This window comes from Tenrec ecaudatus, chromosome 11 (genome assembly GCF_050624435.1).
Source record: "Tenrec ecaudatus isolate mTenEca1 chromosome 11, mTenEca1.hap1, whole genome shotgun sequence".
Classification (NCBI taxonomy): domain Eukaryota; kingdom Metazoa; phylum Chordata; class Mammalia; order Afrosoricida; family Tenrecidae; genus Tenrec; species Tenrec ecaudatus.
In genome coordinates, this window is record NC_134540.1 from 8,413,818 (window position 1) to 8,434,736 (window position 20,919).

Below are 20,919 nucleotides of genomic sequence, written 5' to 3' on the forward strand. Positions count from 1 at the left end.
CGTCCACCAGGCCACTGGCCATCTGAAGCTCGGGTGTCAAATGCTGTCGATATTAGAGAGTAAGGGGCCTAGAGAGGGCACTGGAAACGTGGGGAGATTTGAAATTGCCCTGAGAGAAACGCAGCAGGAGGCACCTCAGGCAACCAGCATCACTAGGCAATGGGCCGTCTCACATTTTAACAGACCTGAATGCAGAGTGTGCGGACACACTCAGCTGAGGGCACTGAGCAGGGCTGTGGGGAAACGGGATGAGAGGATAATGGAATTTTTCACTGGCATAAAAGAGACCTGACGAATCGGCTGGACAGACGCTGGTGGGATCCTGAGACTTGGTCCTTAGTGCCCGCTCAGGTCTGGAACGGAACTCACCCTTGGTGCCTCAGTACACAAGGAGCCCTGGTAGCTTGTCGTGCTTACGAGTTGGGCTGCTAATTGCAAGATCCGCAGTTCAAAACCACCAGCCACTCGGGAGTTCGCCGGACTATCTGCTCCAGTACAAAGTGACAGTCTCAGAACCTCCCTGGGGCAGTTCTACCCCCAGGGCCCCTGTGAGCCAGCACCGACTCCATGGCAGTGGGCGTGGTCTGTCATACGGGGACATGACGCTCAGGAGGTACGCACACTGTCGAATGGTCAAGCGCTTGAGACCAAGAGGCAGCATCTGCGCAAGGACAAAGTTCAGGAGGAGAAGGAGTAGTGGAACCAGCAACCGCAGGGGCCGGAGAGAGGAGTGACAGGATCCTCGGGATGGCAGTGACTGAGCGGGAATAAAATGAGTATAAATCAGCGAGTGCCCACAGGTCCCAGAAACAAAACTTTTTAAAGCCTCTCCGGAGCCTTTCAATGGCTCCAGTAAGTCGGGTTGCTAACCGCAAGGTCTGCAGTCTAAAGCCACCAGCTGCCCCTCCGGAGGAGCATGGGGCTTTCTCCTGGAGCAAAGAATCCCAGTAAACTCAGGGGCACTTCGACCTTGTCCCGCAGCGTCGCCTGTCACCAGTAGGCCTGGACTCGATGGCAGCCAGGTCAGGTTTTGGTTTTTGAGCCGAACAAGAAAACTAAGTTAAAATCTTGGCTTGAGATTCACTAGCAACACCAACGGGCAGTTTCAAAAAGTCGACTATCTAGAGAACAGGCAGGAGAACAAAGAAGAGCTCAGGCCGCTGCTTGGCCGGAGATGCACGTCCAGAACAAGCAGAGACTCTCAGTCAGTGTGAACATACTTTCTTTTTTTTAAAACATTTTATTAGGGGCTCATACAACTCTTATCACAATCCATCCATATACATACATCAATTGTATAAAGCACATCCGCACATTCCCCGCCCCAATCATTCTCAAAGCATTTGCTCTCCACTTAAGCCCTTTGCATCAGGTCCTCTTTTTTTCCCCTCCCTCCCCGCTCCCCCCTCCCTCATGTGCCCTTGGTAATTTATACCTCGTTATTTTGTCATATCTTGCCCTATCCGGGGTCTCCCTTCCCCCCTTCTCTGCCGTCCATCTCCCAGGGAGGAGGTCACTTGTGGATCCTTGTAATCAGTTCCCCATTTCCAACCCACTCACCCTCCACTCTCCCAGCATCGCCCCTCACACCCTTGGTCCTGAAGGTATCATCCACCCTGGATTCCCTGTGCCTCCAGCCCTCATATGTACCAGTGTACAGCCTCTGCCCTATCCAGCCCTGCAAGGTAGAATTTGGATCATGGTAGTTGCGGGGAGGAAGCATCCAGGATCTGGGGGAAAGCTGTGTTCTTCATCGGTACTACCTTGCACCCTGACTGACCCATCTCCTCTCCTAAACCCCTCTACGAGGGGATCTCCAGTGGCCGACACTTGGGCCTTGGGTCTCCACTCTGCGCATCCCCCTTCATTCACTATGGTATATATATATATATACACACACACACACACACACACACACATACATATATATATATATCTTTTTTTTTCATGATGCCTTATACCTGGTCCCTTACTGGAGCGTTCCCAGCACGCAGTGCCCAGTCCAGATTAGACTCCTTGACTGATAAGACCAAGAGAAAGCACTAAGCCTCTTTACATTAATATGCGCTTCCTGACTCCAGGGACACTTCCTATTGACCTAAAGGGACTTGCTACCACAATCTTCAAGGAACTTAAAGTAATTTGGTGATACCGGGGTTGCTTAAGCCAGAGACCTGCAAGTGCCTCCCATTTTCAAAAGGGGCTTGCCTCCTCTTGTCACTAATTAAGGCACCAAGAGGCCTGATTCTTTGCATTCTAAGGGCAGTCTTGGCCCCAGGACAAGGCGGTAATTCATTCCCTCAAAGGCACACCTTTGTGAGGAGAAGGCATTAAACTCAGATTGAAGAGTGTGACAGCCTTGCTTGTGCTTACTTTCCTGCCCTGCCTTGCTGCAGGGAAGAAGCTGCTTTTAAACTCCCGTGGGCATATTCCAGAGAATTCTCCTCAAGTATAAAACAGAACGCACTCACCGGTATCACCAAGCCAACTCTGACTCAGAGCGACTTTGTCGGTCAGAGTAGAACCACTCCATAGGGTTTCCAGGGCTGTCCTCCTGAGGGAAGCTGGCTGCCCCGTCTTTTTCCCACTCTTCTGTAGCCAGCACGTGGCCCATGGGCCACTAGGGCTGCGGTCTCCAAGTTTATCATCTTGTGACTGTGATTGATAAATGCCTACAAGTCTTCCATCTGAACTAAGGCAGATCGTAGCCAGTACCTCTGTACCTGGTGGCAGGACACTTGAGCAGCTCCCCTGTCAGATCACAGGTGCCTCGCGGCTGTCACCCGAGGTCCCCAGTCTAGCCGCGGCACTCGAGACAAGGCACAGCTCCCCGCTCAAACCGAACCCACGGTCAATGGCTCTGAAGGTCAGCCGCACCAGCCCGGAGGGGGCACAGACAACACCGGGAAGAAGGCCCTCAAAGCTGACCCGAAGGCCCAGGAAGTATAGTGACGGTCCCCTCCAGCCCTGTTTGATCCGTCTCCAAGGAGGGACAGGTGGCAAGTCGTCTCTCTCCCACTGGTCCCTACCTGCAGCTCAGCCCAGCCCCTCCCTGGTCTCGGTCAGCCCTCACCCTCCACAACCAGGCTAAGGTGGGACGTTATTTCATGGGAGACAACTCCTGAAACCGGGCCTTTGTGAGAGTAGTCCACAAGAGTAGTTCAGAATGTGCTTGCAAATATCTATCACCTTTCAGTACAATGTCCCCCACGGACCCCTGACACCCCCTGGGCCGTGTAGGCGATTGATTACATGGTCCTCCCCTCCCTCCGACTCCTGTTGGTCCCAGGGGCTTGGCACAGCGTCGGGCTCTTGCACTGGAGACAGTACAACCCCTAATCCAAAGGGAAAGTGCTCGCTCCCCGCTGCTCCCCAGAGAGCCCCCGGGGCCGGTGAGCCTAGCCTGTGCCTTACTGTTGGGGGACCCAGAGTTTTTCTCCTCTTTCTCCGACTTCCCCTGGAGCCCGGTTCCTCAAGGGGCGAGGCTTCTGGGTCCCGGCCCACATTGGGGACCGGGACGCAGCCGCGTTTAGGTGGGTTTCTGAGGTGATCTCACTCTGCTCCCAGAATCCACCAGCTCTGATTTGCATTTCCATAGCTTTGTCCTTTCCTTGGGTCTCAGGTTGAAGTTTCCCTAGGATTCTGTGAGGGTAAGTGCCTATATGTTACTCAGGAGTCCTGCGGGCATACGGGTTGGTTACAAGTTGGGCTGCTAATCCCAGATCAACGGTTCGAACCCATTAGCTGCCCCTTGAAGAGTTAATCTTGGAAATCCACAGGGGCAGTTCTACCCTGTCCTGTAGACTCCATGTGAGTTGGAATTGCCTGGATGGCAGTGAATTTTCGTTTTTATATCTGATGGATTGGTTTACCCAAGCACCTGGTGTTTGATTGCCCACCCTGTCCCGCTAAGGAGTAAGTTGCCTTTTGCCCCCAGCGTCCAACCAGTACCAACCCCACACCCTGTCCCCTCCTGTCCCAGTACATCTGCCCCTTTTCCCTCCACACGTGCCATGAAGACATTGCTAGGTGTGCCCAGCAGAATGGAACACTGCCTGACCCGCGCCGTGCTCACCTGGCCGTTTGCTGCAGCCACTGTGTCAGTCCATCTGTCGAGGGTCTTCCTCGTTTTCACCACCCCTTTACCAAGCATGATGTCTTTCTCCAGGGACGAGTCCCTTCCGAGAACATGTCCAAAGGACACCAGATGAAGCCGTGCTACTTTTTACTCTAAGGAACACCTGGCTGTACTTTTTTTTACCTTCTAATGTGGTTCCTGTCTGAGTCGTTGCTGGTGGGAGCAGGCACCTTCTTGTTCTTCCAGTGTCAGGGTCGTGGAGGCTGAGGTTCACATGGTCCAGTAGTCCAGGGGGCTGAGCCTTTCAACACATCTTCACATTTCTTCACTCTGTGCGTCAGGCAGGGAGAGAAACGATAGTTGTTTTTAAAAGTCTCTCCATTAAGAAATAAAATTTGAAAAATGGGTGAGGCGTACCATGATACTTTATCAGCACATTCTTTTCTCTCTTTTTAAAAACCGTTTTGTTGGCGTATCATTCACGCAGCACACAACTCAGTAGTTCAGTCACATCAAGAAGAGTTGTACAATCATCAGCCATGGCCAATTTGGAGCTAGTGAAGTTCTAATAAGTAACACTTCCCTGGGTTTTAGGAGCTCTGGTGCCATAGTGATAAGGTGCTCAGCTGGTAACCCAAGGGTTGGTGGCTTAAATCCACCAGCTGCTCCAGCAGAAAGATGTGACCCTCTTTTATCAGCAAAAGTTTAGTCTTGGACATGTGTCCTGCTGGGCCGCTCTGAGTCAAAACCGACTCCACAGCAGTGGGTTGGCAGATCTGTTTGTAGTGAAGGTTGACAGCAGTTTCGATCGCCAGTCAACAGTGTCTGCACGGGGCATTCGGTGAACTTTGCTACGTGCGTCACAGTGAGCGGACATTCCCGTGTTTTCTTGCTTCCTGCTCCATGTCCGTTAATGTTGGGTCTATTAGTCCCCGCGCCCTGACAGTCTCCTTCATCTTAGTTTAAAAGTCGTCATTGACTGTGGGCGATTTTGGTTTTCTTAAGGGAGAACATGCCTTATTGGTGCTATTCTTAAGTTTGTTTGGTTTTGGTTTGTTTTAAGCCATGTGTTGGCTACAAGGTGACCTTGGGTTAGTTTTGGTTCAAAGTTTGAAGATTAATTTGCTCAGGGCAGTAGTCTTGGTGAGGGCTCCAGCCTGAAATAGTCTAGTAAAGTCTGTTTTTATTTGTGGTGAGGAATTTGGGGTCCTGTTCTTTCACAGTCTTCTCCCATTGGATCGGGGTCTCTTCAGTGTGTTGATTAGAACCAGGCACCACCTGGCTCTTCTGGGCTCACTGTAGAAGAGGCCGCACGGTCCATGTAGCCTGTTGATCCTGTAATTTATCCTGGGACTTGCTCCGTTCCCTTCTTTTTCTCCTCACGAATGGAGACCACTCACATTTTACATGGCCTCGCATGAACTTGTAAGACCCCAGACACCCCAGCTTTTAATAAGGTGAAAACTTCCCCTCTTCCAAGTCTTGCTCATCTTTTGTTAGACTTGATCCTACAGGCGCTGCCCTTTGATGCTCAGCCCACTGTAAATAGTGTATTATTTTAAAGTGTGTTTGATCATGCTTTGTTGCTGGTGTTTTGAGTGTAATTGCAGCCCCCACATACATACCTTATTTTTTATAGCTTGATCTTATTTTCAAGAACCTGACTAAAACCTTACCCGTCATTCTAGTAACTGAACTGTAGAATCGCTGATGTTTTTTAACCAGAGTTCAGCCTGCTGCAAACCACACCAGAGCTTTATACCCGCTTCCCAATCCTTCCTGGAGCACAGGCCTGCCTGCCAACTGCACTTGCCAGCCCCTCCAATACCTGGATGAATAGCGGCCACGCTAGAGGCCCTTGTGCCTTGATCCTGCCCTTCAAAGCAGTTTCCCCATTACATAAGGCGGTCTGCTGTCGGTTTTGTTGGAGATGGTTTGTTTTCCTTTTTTTATTTCTAATCAGGAGAAGGAAGTCCTTTCTGTTTCCAGTTTGCTGAGCCTTTTTTTAAAAAAAATCAATACTGGTCACCCCTTTTCAGAGTTCATGTTTTCTCATGGCCTGAAGTCATCAGAGGGTGCTTTCTCCTCTGGTCTGCAAACAGAGCAAATGTAAGCACTAGACCTTGCATTCCAGGCTAAAGCAGCGAGGGCCTCCTGGTACTTTAGAGAGAGGGTTTGTTTTGCATCCATGTTTATGAGCGATAGCCGTGTGATTTTTCTGCTTCCCACCCTTCGCTAGTGCTGCTACTAAGTATATACACTTGTTTCATAAAGTGTTCTCTCTCCTTCTTTCCCCTCTAAGCAGTTTCATAAAATAATAATACTGTGTTCATTGAAATTTTGTCAGAATTCATCTATAACACCACTCAGGGCGTGTTCCTTTCTCCCTGGGAAGAATTCTTAAATGCCCGGTGGTTCTTTTAATAGTTCCAAGGCTATGCAGGTCTCCCTTTCTTCTTAAGTAAGCTTTGCTACGTTGCAATTTTCTACCAATCCATAATTCAAGCTTTCAAGTTTATTGGCATAAAGCTATTTATAGGATCCTCGTCATCTTCTCATCATGCTCAATCTATAGTTATGCTCTTTTCATTTCTTAAGAAATATCCCTCCCTCCCCCTCCTTCCCTCCCCACCAGTCTCCAGAGGTTTGCCTGTTTTTCTTAGTATTTTTAGGGAGCTGAGACTGATGTAGGAGCCGTGGTGGCACTTCTTGGTAAGCGTTGGTCTGCTAGGAGTTCAAGCCACGGAGCTGCAGAAAGAGGAGGCTGTGTGGGCCGGTAAAGATTTAGTCTTGGGGACCCTGTAGAGCAGTGGTTCTCAGCCTTCCTAATGCCAAGACCCTTTAATGCAGTTCCTCATGTGGTGGTGATCCCTCAACCATAACATGATTTTCCTTGTTACTGCATCACTGTCATTTTGCTACTGTTATGAATCGAGCGACCCCTGTAAAAGTGTCATTTGACACCCCCCCCACACACAGGGGTCACGGCCCACAGGTTGAGAACCACTGCTGTAGCACGTTGCTGTGGGTGGGAATGGACTTGAGGGAGAAAGTTAGAGGCTGCCCTTGCTTGTCCTCTTTACATGGCTTGTTCCAGTTCTTCATTTTCTGCTGCTGCTTTTTCTCACCCACTCCTCTTCTCTGTGTCTGTTGACCGCCCCGCCCCTGTTGTCTTAAGGTGAGCATAGAGCTAGCGGGGTCACAGCCCTCTTCTTTTTCAGCACACACAATTCACCCGTAATTCTCTGTGTGTAAGTTCTATCCCAGTCTTCACGCAGGAGATCCTGTTGTATAGCTTTCGTACCGTCTCATCTCCATTGTCACGCCCTCCCTGGACCAGTGAATTGCTGTAAAGTGCAGTTCTAGCACCTTAAACCTCTGCAGAGGAGTCATATATCGTTTGGTCATGTCTGTCAAATCAGCTAGTTTACCTGGTATTGATTCCTCACCCCTGTGAGCTTTTTTGCGAGCGTTCCACCTGTGCTTGAGCAGCTGCGCTAGGACGGAGGAGATTGTAGGTAGTCTGTCATGACGGGGCCTGGGACTCCACAGCGTTTGCTCGGTCAGCCTGCGTTGCAAGTTGGCGCTGTTCGGGTTTTCAGTAAACAGGTATCATCCGAGACGTGCTGTGAAAAAGGACGTCATGTGACTTGGACTCGGTGCAAGCCACCTGCACCCCAGGTGTACTGGCCCAGGGGCTGCTGTTGGCACACTGCCGGACAGCTCCAGCTGGGGCGCCTCAGGTGAGCTCCCGGCCGGCCGGGTCCGCCCAGCTGTGGTAGTGTTCTCTGCTCAGCCAGCTAGCCCGTGAGAACCTGCCCAGCAAAGGGTAGTGTGCCTGGGGTGCCCAGGGCACATACCATCTGTCTGTGCCTCACAGAACCACACGAATAGGCCCACTGAGTCACAGGCACCTAGGGAGACCCAGGCTATTGGGAGTTTGGGCCTGAGCCTCCAGTGCGGTAGAGGACGAGGCTTCTCGGTGACACACAGCAGCCAGGTGGAAGTGAGTCTCCAACCTCAAGAATAAGGCCTGGTGCCCTGGCTCATGAGTGGCTGTGCAGTCAGACATTGGCCCAAACTCAGCTCACTGCCATCGAGTCGATGCTGACTCATCGTAGCCCGCTAGGACCGGGTAGAACTGCTCCTATGAATCTCTGAGACAGAAACTCTCTGTGGGGGCAGAAAGCTCCGTCTTTCTCCCACAGAGTGGCTGGTGGTTTCCAACTGATAAGCTTGCTGTTGCCGGCCCATCAAGTAGTCACTTCGCCACCAGGACGGTATGCCATCAGGACCCTCCGACATTGCCCAAGTGAGTGGCATGCACGTAGATCTAATGCCCTTTATTTAGCAAAAATAGGAAGCTGTGAACCTTCAGCTAGGCTGGTGGCTATATCATTTCCCCTCTGCCGACGTTTGCTCTGTACATTGTGAGATCTTTTCAGGTGCATGAGAGTCTCGGGTCATTGCATCTTCCTGATGCGTCAGACATCCTTTTTTTCCACCCGCATCAGCCCCTTGATCCTCATGGTGCTACTCGTTTGAGAAGCTGCTTCCCACCCTCCCACCGCACCCATCAACGCTGTGTCTCCTGTATTCCTAATCAGGAGGTCTGTCAGAGAACCTGGCTGTTTTGTCATCACTTTACTGTTAGCCACAGCACTAAAAGGTTCTTACAAAATACCCATCAGACAAGGCATAATCGAAATGAACAGTTGTTGTCTTGTGAGTTTAAAAACATTTTAAAAAGATATATTTAATTCTCTCCTGCAATCCAGGGAGCAGGTATATAGTTAATCTGTGCTCTGCAGAAGGATACACCGAGTCTCAAACAGGGTAAGTCATTCGTTAAAGGTTCCACAAGAATTAGGCCAGTCTGTGCTTTGCTTTTATGTTAGAAGTTCTTGAAGATTCTGATTCAGTCAGTGTTATAATATCATGGCGGGATTTTCTCTCTCCTGATTCCTCTAGTGAAGAACCCTCCAAGATGATAGGAACAAACCCATATTCCTAAAATATGTCTCCCCATAGACCAGACCTATTTCCATTCTCAGTATTGACTTTTTAAAGACTAGCGGGAGCCCTGGTGGCACTGTGGGTTAAATATAGGGCTATTAACCACGAGTTGAGCAGTTTGAATCCCCCAGCTGCTCTGTGGGAGAAAGAGGAGGCTTTCTGTAAACAAGTTCTGCGGCCTTGGACATGTAAAGGGGCAGCTCTACTTTGCCCTGCGGAGTCGCGATGAGTCAGAAGGGGCGCGATGGAAGGGAGTTTGGGGAGCCCTGTCATCTCAGCCTGCCGTGCGCTGCAGCCGTGCAAGGATTTGGCTGGCCGTCTCTGTGAGAGTCAGCCCAAGGCCAAAATTACTTCAGTTCTATTTCCAAGGAGGCATTCAGACTGGTAATTAATTCATCACGGGCTGTCACTCACGCTCTTGCCGGGCCACGGATAAACTTTACAGCACACCGGGAGCTGGATGCGTTTGGGCAAGCTCAGAAGGGCTGTCCGCCTTTCCCCATTTCAGGCTCGAATGCTTCTCGCCGACTGAGTCTAGACGGGAGCATTGGACTGTCATCGCCTGTGTCCCCACCCCACAAGGGGGAGAGGACTGTGCGTCTGTCCCCCGACTTTCTCTCAGACCTCCTTGCTCGCTTCTTAGAAAATTTGATAATGTCGAAACCGAAGGTTAATAATTCCTCTCTACCAACCTCACGCATCTTATTTTGGAATTTTTACCTTTCGTAATCCTGCCATCGACATTCTCTGTCTCTCTGTCAGACCACAGACGCCCCTTCTGACTCTTCATCCTTTAGTGGGAATGAGGTCAGGTGCACCACGAGGCTCACCAGTCTGACCTTCAGCAGTTTTGTGTCTGCCCCCCGGGACCGTCCCCTCAATGCGCTGACGCTCCTCTACTCCTTCCCCGTGGTGGCCTGTGCCCGTCTGTCTGTCCGCCTTTGCTCCTTTCCTAGCCCTCGCTTCTTTGTCCTCGACACCCTCAGGCATTTTGGTCCGTCGGATTCACGTGTGAGAGAAGGGCCGCGCAAACTGGCCATCACGGAACCCTTGCCGTATCGTAGAGAGGAAAATCGGGCTGGACTTGGAGCGCACCTTCTGGGTTCTGAGGCTGGGCCTCCGGCACCATCTCAGAGAACGCATGACATTTCTCACTGGTCATTCCTGCTCCAGGGCCAGCCGGCTGGATGGGAAAAAACCACTAGAAAGTAAGACGAATGGTGTCCTGTCCAGTGGTCAGAGAGAAGCCTGGGCACAGTGTCCACGCTTCTCACCCTGTGTCCTGGGAACCGGGGACACGGAGGCGAGGCCAGTCCAGGTCCAACACCCTCCCATGCCTGCCTGCACCCAACATGGTGCCACCACACACAGCGGCCACAGCCCCGCCAGGCCACAGAGCTCCACGCTACCCTCGCAGCCCGGGCAGCCTTGGCGCCCAGCTGCTGCCTCCTGGAGTAGTTTCTGGTCTTGCCCGACCACATCTCCTCGAGTTCTAGGGCCTTCGGTCCACCACATTCTCCAAAGCGATGCCGGAGTCCTCTGCTCCATGGCGGGTGGCGTGGCTGCCTGAACACAGGCCCATGCCAGGAAACCATGTCTTCTCCGATGGAGGCGGCCGGCCAGCACACATTCCCCAAGTGTCCTAGCCAAACGACAGCAGAGCCGGCAGCCCGCCCTGCCCACATCCGTCAGGTGACAAAGGGTCTGCAAGCCAAGGAGGTGCCAGGTTGGCAAGTCAGGGTTCTGAGAGAATCTTGGAGAACTCATGTAATGCCAAGTTGGCTAAGGCTTCTGCTGTGTGTGTTTGTGTGTGTGTGTGTGTGTGTGTGTGTGTGCGCGTGTGAGAGAGAGAGAGAGAGAGAGAGAGAGAGAGAGAGAGAGAGAGAGAGAGAGAGAGAGATGGCCCTTTGTTCAAGGTTATGGGAAGCGTTCTTTGAATGCGCCTGCCCTTAGGCATAGTCAGCAGCCGCTGCTTAGCTCCAGGAGAAAGTAGACAGCTAGGCTGGACCTCTGACGCTCGTGGGCAGCAGGCTTAGTACACCAGCAGCTCGCAGGAGCAGTGCTCTACCACCAGGGTGGCGGAGCCATGTGTTGTCCAATCCAGGCCACTTTGAGAAGGACGAGGGGTGCTGTCGTCTCCACACCCTGAGGACAGGCCCCCTGGGGAGCGCCAGCCCACCTGGTATGCGGTCCCCTCGAGGCTGCACCCCCTAGAATGTCCATGTGTTAGGCAGGGGGATTTGGTGGCGTACATGCTATGGTGGTGTACGTGTTATCTCCGTGACCCTTCCTACTTCCTTTGTGAGCTAAGTCTGTCTGCCCGCTTTTTATAAAAGGGGAACACAGAAGAATTTCGGAGACTTGCTGGAGGCCGCAAAGTAATTAGCAGCCCTGGGGATTGGGGGGTGAGGGGGGGAAGTCGGGGGCCCAGGAACCTAAGACCTATCACCTCCCACCCCCTGTTCGCTGCCCTGTCTGCCACATGGCTTCTGTGCCTGTCAGGATGATTTCTTGTTGCTCACCTTCATTCTCCAGGTTCCTGTGATGTTCTTGTTTTTCTTAAATTCAGAGCACTTTAAGGTTTTGTAAAATTCGGGATACTTTCAGGGAGCCCCATAGTGCTGTTGAGTAGGTGTTGGGTGCTAACCATTAGGCGAGGCAGTTTGGCAGGAGGAAGGTGGGACCATCTGTCCCATTAAGGTCTACAAATGCAGTAACCCTGGGAGTCGGAGTCCACCCAGGCCACGTGGACTCTCGGTGACGCAGAGCCCAGTCAGTCTGCGTGTCCCAGAAACCTCCAGGTGCTGCTGGTCGCTGCCTGCTTTGGGCGTCACGTAGTGGGGTAAGGACCCTTTGTAGGGCTCTTGTTTAGGAAAAAGGCAATTGTGTTTCTACACAGGAAACCAGGCTTTCTGGCCAGAAGAAGGGGTCAGTTTCATTAAGGAGATGGTGTCCCATCCTCTCCCACTGCCTCCCCTCCCTACTTTTTTGGGGGAGGGGTGCGTAATTGTGTGCTGACATTGAAAAACCAAACAAACCTCATACCAGAACAAGTGTGTGAGCGCTGGCCCTCGGCTCTGTCCCAGCTCTTTGCTTTGGGAGCACCCAGGCGGCTGGGGCGCCTGCTCCCGCGGTGCTGCTACAACGCTGGGTGAGGGGGAGTCCCAGAAGTGATGTAAGAACTGGACACCGGAGCTGCTCGGGAGCACCTAGCTGCACCCTGGAGCACTCCCTAGACTTAGTGCCGTCCTTCGGGTTTAAAGGAAACTTGGTTTGGCATCATTAGCTGGAATTTTCCTGGTTGCCATCATCGGGTGCCAGCTCGCTGTTCCTCCAACAGACACGGGAGTGGGGAGCAGAGATGATGGTGGGGGATCTAGGGACTGATGTAGTCTGCTGAGGGTGACTGCTAGGAGCCCTGGTGGAGCAGTGGTGTCACCAGTTGGGCTGCTAATCTCAAAGTCAGCAGTTCGAAGCCACCAGCCGCCCCCTGGGAGAAAGACAGGCTGTCTTCTCCGTAAAGAGTAACAGCCTCGGAAACAAGGCAAAACTCAAAACCACGAACAGCCCTCACCCCCCTCAAGTCCACAGATCATTGCCCCAGGGCCCAAGGCATGCTCAGCTGTTAGGAGAGTCACCTTCCAGACACTGGATGATTTCCCTTCCTGAATGCTTAAATGGGCATCCCTGGGCCTCTTGTGACGCAGGGCGCATTTTCTCTGACGTCGCTCATTGTGGCCCTCATCCCCCCTTGTCCTGATATCAGGCTCTGGGCTGCTCAGCAGAGTTGAGCCAGTAGTCTCGCCCACAGGCCTAACCTGCCTCCCACGCTGCCATTGCCCCCACAGGTACAGGTGTCAGTTGGCCCGGGCTGTGGCCACTCCGGACCCAACTGGACTCTAGAGGGAAAAACAGGCATCCTATAAATACACTCCAGCAAGATGCAGTCCCATGGATGACCGGATCTCTGGCCTTTCTAGCCATTGCACTAGGACCAGAGATGGTGGGAGATGGGGCAGAGCTTTGGCCGAGACAGAGTGGTGGGCTTCCCAGCTCATGGAGAGTCCTTTCCAACAGGAAGCTTGCTCATGGAGGGCTGCCTTCAGGCACTCAGTTGGGTGCAGGGGAAGAGAGAGAAGGTTTGCCAACTCCCAGAGCTAGAGCTGAGCAGTGAATAGCCCACCGGGACTGGGAAGAAGGCCGGAGATCAGGGCCAACGTGCATCTACTTATGCGTTCACCAGGGGCCTTCGAAATGCTCCTGGGACAAGTCCCTCATCTTCTCATGCCACTTTTCCCACGAAATTTTTTGAAGCCCCAAGTATTTATCTAGGCAGGTTCACATATAATTATTTATCTTTTACATGTGGCAATTTAAATGTCATATTTTCAAGATACCTTTCCCAACCCTCTACCTCACACCCCCTCCCCCCCCAGATAAATGCAAACTCCTGCCATCCAGTCGGTGTTGACTCATAGTGACCCCATAGGACAGGGTAGAACTGCCCCTGTGGGTTTCCCAGACTGCCACTCATAGTAGTAGAAAGCCCCAGTTTTCTCCCAAGGAGCCCCTGTGCGTTTCGAACTGCTGACCTTGCAGTTAATAGCCCAACATGTAACCACTACACCACCAGGCCTCAGCTTTTCCCACCCCTTGTCATGTATGTCACTGCCTGGTAGCAAAGCGGCTTTTACAAAGGGAGGGAGTGTTCTCCGTTCAGCTGATTTGGGGACATGGGTTTGTTGCTTGAAGGGGTGCCTGCACTTCAGGTGCACCCCCAGCGTTCCATGTGTACCTAGGAGTTAGGCATGGCCCTGCAGGGGATTGACTGGAGAGAGTCTCTTCCAGACAGACCTGGCCAAGCAGGTGCATTGGTGAAAGGTTAGATGTTGGATTTTTAAGATCTCCCTAACCATCTTATCCAGAGCCCCCGTGTCACCGTGGGCTGCATATTTGGCTGTGCAAGGTCAGCAGTTGGAAACCACCAGCGGCTCCTTGGGGGAACGACGAGGCTTTCCACTCCCGTGAAGAGTTAGTCTTGGAAAACCCACAGGGCAGTGCCCCCCTGTCCTGCCAGGTCTCTCTGAGTGGGCATTGATCGGTGACAGTGGCAGCGGGAGCAGCGCTGTGCAGAGTCCGTGGTGGTCCCCACAGTGCTGATAACCCTGGCCGCCATGCGTCGATCGGTTGGAGCGCAGCTAATACCACCCAGGGGTGCGGCGCCCACACTGTGCTAAAACTGGGCCCCAAGGCTTTTGCGAACATAATGTTTGCTGCTGCTGCTGTTAGGTGCCATCGAGTCGGTTCCAACCCACAGGGAGACCTTGTTCATCCGACACAGCGGCCCGGTCCTGCACCACCCTCACAGGTGCCCTGTGCCGGAGGGGCCCAGCGGCGTCATTCCATCTCCTTGAGGGCCTTTTTTTGGGGTGGGGGGTAGGGGGCGGTTTCTCTTATGATCCCTTGAAAAGTGTGGTCACCATTTTTCAGATGAGAAGTGTTGGTCAGTCAAATGCCCACCATGATTCCACTTAGCCTGCAAGTTCGCATCTCTGAGCCAGACTCCAGCAGCGGGGCCCTTGCTGTCTGTGACTGAGGGCGTGAGAAGGGAGGTTCCAGTGCAGGCAGGCGGTGGTGTTAGGGCGGCCATGTTCTCCTACTCTCCTGGCCTAAGAGGGTCAGGTCTGTGGGAGGGATCCCATTCCTGGGGGTGCCAGATGATGTAAATTGGGGTCGGGCAGAAGCTAAGCAAGCTGGGCAAGGTCTTCAGAGCCCCCAATGCTCCATAGTCATGCCATCTCTCCCTGCATGCCTGATCTGCCACTTTCTGCGTTTGGGTGAGATTTTGAAGAGTAGATTGTACACACATGTTGTTTTGAGAAGGGATTCCAACACCCCCTACCCCCCAAGGTAACATCTGTGTGTACCATTCCCATCCAGCCTTCCCTCCCGCCTTCCGAGCTGTCTCCCTGGCCACGTCACTTGTGACTGGTTGTTTAAAGGAGTGCCAGCTCCCTGGTGGTGGTCGCCTGATTGGCCTGTCTGTTGTTTGGCAGAAAGTTGTGCAGCCAATGGGGTGAGTTCAAGGCCCAGCCCCTGGAGGGTGTCGGAAGGTCATAGTCTTGAGGGTCCCACTGTTTTCTATCGGACCGATCCGAACTCCAAAAACCTCGCTGCCATCCAGTCAATGCCAACTCAGCAACCCTGCAGGACAGGCTAGAACTGCCCCTGTGAGTTTCAGAGTGCTCACCTTTTATGGGAGTAGAAAGTCCCGTCTTTCCCCTAAGGAGTGCTGGTGGTTTTGAACTGTCCACCTTGTCGTCAGCAGCCCAACACGTAACCACGAGTCATTTTTACCATTTTGGGTTTTGATTCACCCTTCTCTCCCATTCTGTTTGGGACCTCCTATGGTGACCCTTCTCTAAGTGGTCGGCAGTGGCAGCCGGGCACCAAGTAGTCCTGGTCTCAGGGTCATAGAGGCCGAGGCTCTGGCCCATTAGTTCTCTGCACTGTTTCCATATGTCTTTGGTGTGCTCTGTTCTTCTCTGCACACCTGGGAGCGATCAGTAGTTTCACCTTACAGGGCCTCTCCGAAGCTTTCCAGACCCCACTTGCCACTCACTCAGCTAGGATTATGACTTTGTCATGACGCTTGCCCTCCATGTCCCCGGACACCATGATGCTGAGCCGCGGGTCCAGTGTGTGAGGCCCTGCTGCCGAGCCCCCTAATGCTTGACTGTGGCTAAGAAGTTTTCATATCTTGGTCCCCTGTACATACTCCTGCATTCCTGGGTACCTCTGCAGCACATGTAACCACACGTGTGGAAATGACCTAGAAAACATATACGTGGTTGTGGGTGTGGTTCCATTCGCCTTCCCACCCTCGTTCAGCTTGCCTGTCTAGATCTATCAACTTGTAGATCGTTGTGACTTTTGTTGCAGGGTTGTCTGGGTAATAGTAGTTCTCCCTGTCCCACTCTTGATAGCTGGTAAGACTCTTTTTATCCTTTTACATAGGGCAGTATGTCCAATAAGAACTATGACATTTTATATGTCACTGTTGGGGTGCAAGATTTGCTCATCAGTGGAAAGGAAGGGCGTGTTTTTTACCCTTGAAGAAGGTATGAATGGAGTCAGGACAGTTGATTATGTAATGAAGTACTTACCATTTTTCATGCCGCAGATACCTTTTCATTTGCATATACTTACTCTTGACCTATCAACTCTCTTATTATCTGATATGTTTACTAGAATAGTTAAAAAACAAAGATCCAACAGTTTTCAATTAATGCGACATGTCTGGCAGTAATGAATGCTGAGGTGCGAGGCAAGTGTAACTAATGTTGGCTGGGATGGGTGAGGTTAGGCGTCTGCCTGGCTGGGCCCAGATTCCCACTGGTACGTAAGGACGTAAATGGGCAGTTGAGGAGAACAGTGAGAGCAGTTGCCATAAGGCAGACAGAGCTTCACCCTCCTCCCTTTCTACCCTGTTCTGATGCCAATGATCCCTCGCAGGGCACTCTCCCATTCTGCTGGCTTTGGTCATCATGGCCGCAAGAACTCACAGGCAGTCGTCACGATTATGAAGTGTAGTAGGACATAACAGGTTACAATTCATGCAAGAAATACTCAGGGCACCGTTGTTCAGTCAGGATAGTTTTCTTCTCTGGCCCTTAACCACTGCCCTGCTCTGGCAATGTTACAAAGGGTTCTTGTGGCTGCCAATAAATGCCCAGAGAGTGTGCCACTCCACTATAAAGAAGGCTTCCCCAATTAAGTGCCCAGGGAGACCCTACTCCACAGCCGGTCTTCTGTCCAAAGGCACTCAGCTTCACTTGCTCGGTGGGCAGGGGAGCCCATCACCCTGGTTCCTGGTTCTGCTACTGCTTCTTCTCCTGCCTCTCTGGTGACACAGCTGCCTCCTGGATCACGGAGGTTCAATATGCAGGGGTTATGGGTTCCCAAGGACGTGTTCCACTCCTGCCTCTTTTCCCTTGCTGGTAGTGGGATTCCTGCTTCTGGGATGGCTCATTGGATACCCAGTGGGATGGCAATCACAATACCCTGTTAAGTCATTCAGAAGAACCTTGTAATCCCATCAGCATCTCACACACTTCACACTCCCCTCCCCCTGCCCAGATCTATCCAGCAAAAGCTCATTTGGTGGAAGTAACGAAGGCTTTCACGACAACAGCCACGCGGAACCACTCACCACATTGCAGCAGTGTGTTGATGGCGGAGTGATCTTCCATCCCGTAATCCCATGTGGTCATCTTGGCTTGTGTGTGTGTGTGTGTGTTTTGCGTAACAGCCATGTTCGCATAATGACCTGGTCTTTGGAACCCGGCCATGTTGATAAGTGAGCAGTGGTGTATACGGAAAACTCTCTGGAATGCAGCTGGTTCAGGTGTTTTAGATGTGTTTTCATCTGTGTGTAATTGCGCTCCCCCTGTCATCGTGGATGGATTCCTCCTGCTTCTTCAGGGCATGAGGGGCAAGCGCCTTCAGTTTCAGAGACAATCCTGTCAAACATCTGTGCTGCTCTTAGACATTAACCACTCTTGAAATGACAGAAACACCTCTTTCTTCAATATTGGTTATCATGACTAACACGTTCCTCACTTGAAGTTTAAGATTTAACTTCTAATATTGGTTATTTAAACACACACGCGCGCACGTGCACACACACAAACTGGCATATAAAGTTCGATGGGAATCTGGTCTTGTTTGTTTATCAAAAAAAGAAATGCCCGGGCGGGAGGGGCGGGAAAAAAAGAAAAGAAATCTCCTTTAAGGGAATAAAAATAAAACTCCATTCCCAGAGCTGCAATGTGTTTGCTAATCTGGTTGGCAATACGGAAACTAGATTTTTATAAGATGTGTTCTACAAGAATATTTTACAAGATCTAATTTATTTCAGAGCCCCGGTTGTGGTGGATTGGACCAGCCGACCGTTCGGTCAGCAGCCACGCACTTAACAGCTGTGCCAGTAGGGCAACTTATTAACTCCACACATCATGAAAGTGCACTCTGATTTGTGCCTTGGTGGGCTAATACCTGTCATTTGTGCTGTTCTACTAGGCCTCATGTTACATCCACCCTTGTTTCCTTATACTGGCTTCTGATATGCGGTTGGACTCCCTGCAGGATGGACAATAGGTCCTGGGTATCAATCTCACCCTCATCTCGTCCCTCTGGGACAGGGTAAACCTGCCCCTGTGTTTCTGAGACTGGAACTCTTTATGGGAATAGAAAGCCCCATCTTTCACCCGAGAAGCAGCTGGTGGCTTCAAACTGCTGCCCTAGGGGTTAGCAACCCACCATGTACCACCTGTCCCTGCTCTTGCCTGCTCTTTTCCTTACACCTTCCATTGGGTGTGAGCCTGACAAGGGAAAAAGGAAACCAAGTTCACTGTCTCAACAGTCGCCCCTTCTATTTAGGTTTGGCTCTCTAAGATATGCAGCCTCTAAATAGACGTGTGCACGCCTTCCAGACGGAAAGGGGTGTTTGGGCTTGGCTCAGAGATCTAATACTTGGAATTTCCCTGCCCGTCATTCTCCGAGGCCCTGAGCACAGCTGGGCGCCTCCCTCCCCAGCCATCGCACAGCTCCGTGTTGGCACCATTCCTCCGGCCCTGCAGCTCTCTCTTCCCCAGTCTGCCTCCCCTCCTCCTCCTCTTCCTCCTCCTCCTCCCCCTCCTCCTCGTTCTCCTCCTCCTCTGACTCTGCTGGCCTTGAGGCCTCGCAGGAAACCTCACTGGGGGACTCACCAGGGTCCCGGCCACACTTCTCAGTCAGCTGGCCCTCTCTTCCCAGAATGCAATCCCTGGCACCTCTTGCCGCCTGTTCCTCTGACTGAAGCCAGCCCTCTCTCTCACCTGCACGGTCTCCCTTCCCAGGCACCGAGTGCTCTTTCTTCTCTCCTCCACACCTGGAGGGTCTGCTCTTGGGTGCATCTTTACCACGGGCTTGTTTCCTTAAGCCTTTCCCACCGTAAGCAAATGAGAATCCCTCCCCTCACTCAACTTCCAATTCCCGTCTCCCTGCCCACTGCCCGGTCAGGGCGGGCTGTGCACACGCACAGGTATGGGCCCGCTGCCCGTGCCCCTTCACTGCTTTGCAGTGCACAGTTTCCTGCTTCTGCCGCATTCAAGACTCTGCTTCTAGGCATGGCTGCTGTCTGTTCCCCTCCCCGCTCCACAGCACCTTCCTTACAAAGCCAAAGCCTCTTCAAATGTACGCTCCCTGCCTGGGTCGGAACACCCAGCAAGCAATGTAAGCACAGGCTTCCTTGCACTTAATGTACTGATCCACAGTGAAGAGAGCTGCGTGCATTTCACATCTAAGTTACCCAGCACGTTCCTTGCTTACTCACCTCCCACCCTGCCGGACACACTTAGCTCTTGTGTCGTACGCCACCATTGACCAAGTTGTCATGGTCTTTATACCTGCGATTTCCTGATTTCCAGTAATCTACTCTTGTCTTACTTCTATATCCACCCTACGGGATTTTTACAGAAACACAATCCCACCTCCTTCTACATAACATCGTCTTCGTGGATGAGCCCAGGATAACAAAGATTACCCTCTGGTGCCAAATTGCTCCGGGGATAACCAATCCTACACAACAAATGCGTTTGTGGGAATCTCAGTTCAGATCCCAGCTGCCCACGGGGCTGCTAACCACAAGGTCGGCGGTTCAAGCCCATCAGCTGCTCCACAGGAGACAGATGAGGCAGATTGTTTCTGCCAAGACATAGTTCCGGGGAGTCTGTACTTGTTCATGATGAGTCACATTGACCCGGCCAGTGAAACAGGTCCACATAAGGCATCATATAGAGTTCCACCTGAAGAAGGCTGAACAGTTCAGAGCAGTGGTTCTCAACCTGTGGGTCGAGACCCCTTTGGGCGGGGTCAAGTGACCCTTTCACGGGCGTCACCTGATTCATAACAGTAGCAAAATGACAGTTATGAAGCAGCAATGAAAATAATTTTATGGTTGGGGTACCACCATATGAGGAACTGTAGTAAATGGTCCGCCGCATTAGGAAGGTTAAGAACCACTGGTTTAGAGACAAATTAGCCGAATCTTGACCAGAAAATTCCATTTGCAGAAATTCATTTTCCTTCGTCCCTGTTCGGTGCCTTTAGTCCCGGACGCCGTTGGCTTTTCCCGCCTCAGGAGTAGCATGGAACGCCCTCGTTCGCACAGGGGCAGCGGCCCGGCTTGCCCTCCTCCTGGTCACCCTGAAAGAACCACAGCAGAAGGGACAGGGACCGTCTTGGAGCTCTCCCCTTGCACACGCGTCATCTTCCGCTCCGTAAACCACTCCCTGAGCGTCACGCTCGCACGCATGCGTGCGCTCCTAAGTTCCTCCGACTCCCGAGTGCCTGTGCACCAGCCACCGTTTGCGTCCCCGGGGAGGTCGTGTGAGTGTTCCCCCGTCTGGCACACTCTCCAGAAAACCAGCCTCAATGCCGTCGAGTCAGTTCCACCTGAGAGCGACTGTGGGACAGGGTGGCACCGCCCCGGGGGTGTGAAAGGGCTCATCTGCACGGGAGCAGAAAGCCTCTCCTGTCTCAAGGCTGGACTAGGCCTAGGAACATAACTGATGGAGGACCAAGGCCTCGCTAATGATTAAGTAAATCATACGAGCCATGGGACTCGGGTTACAAGACCTGGGACTCCCTCAGGTTAGAAAAGAAGGGAACAGACCATTGGTGATCATGGCTGTTTGCTGAGCTACCTATCGTTCAGTGACGTTAATACCAGCTGGTGCCGTGAGTCATGATTCCTGCCTTGACGTCTTAATCTTGGGCCCCGT

The 20,919-nt window shown here is 52.1% G+C and overlaps 1 protein-coding gene across 1 annotated transcript in view; it reads left to right on the forward strand.

Annotated features, from left to right (window-relative positions):
- Window positions 1–20,919, forward strand: part of MIPEP (mitochondrial intermediate peptidase) — a 127,349-nt gene that overhangs the window by 52,217 nt on the left and 54,213 nt on the right. The window lies entirely within an intron of this gene.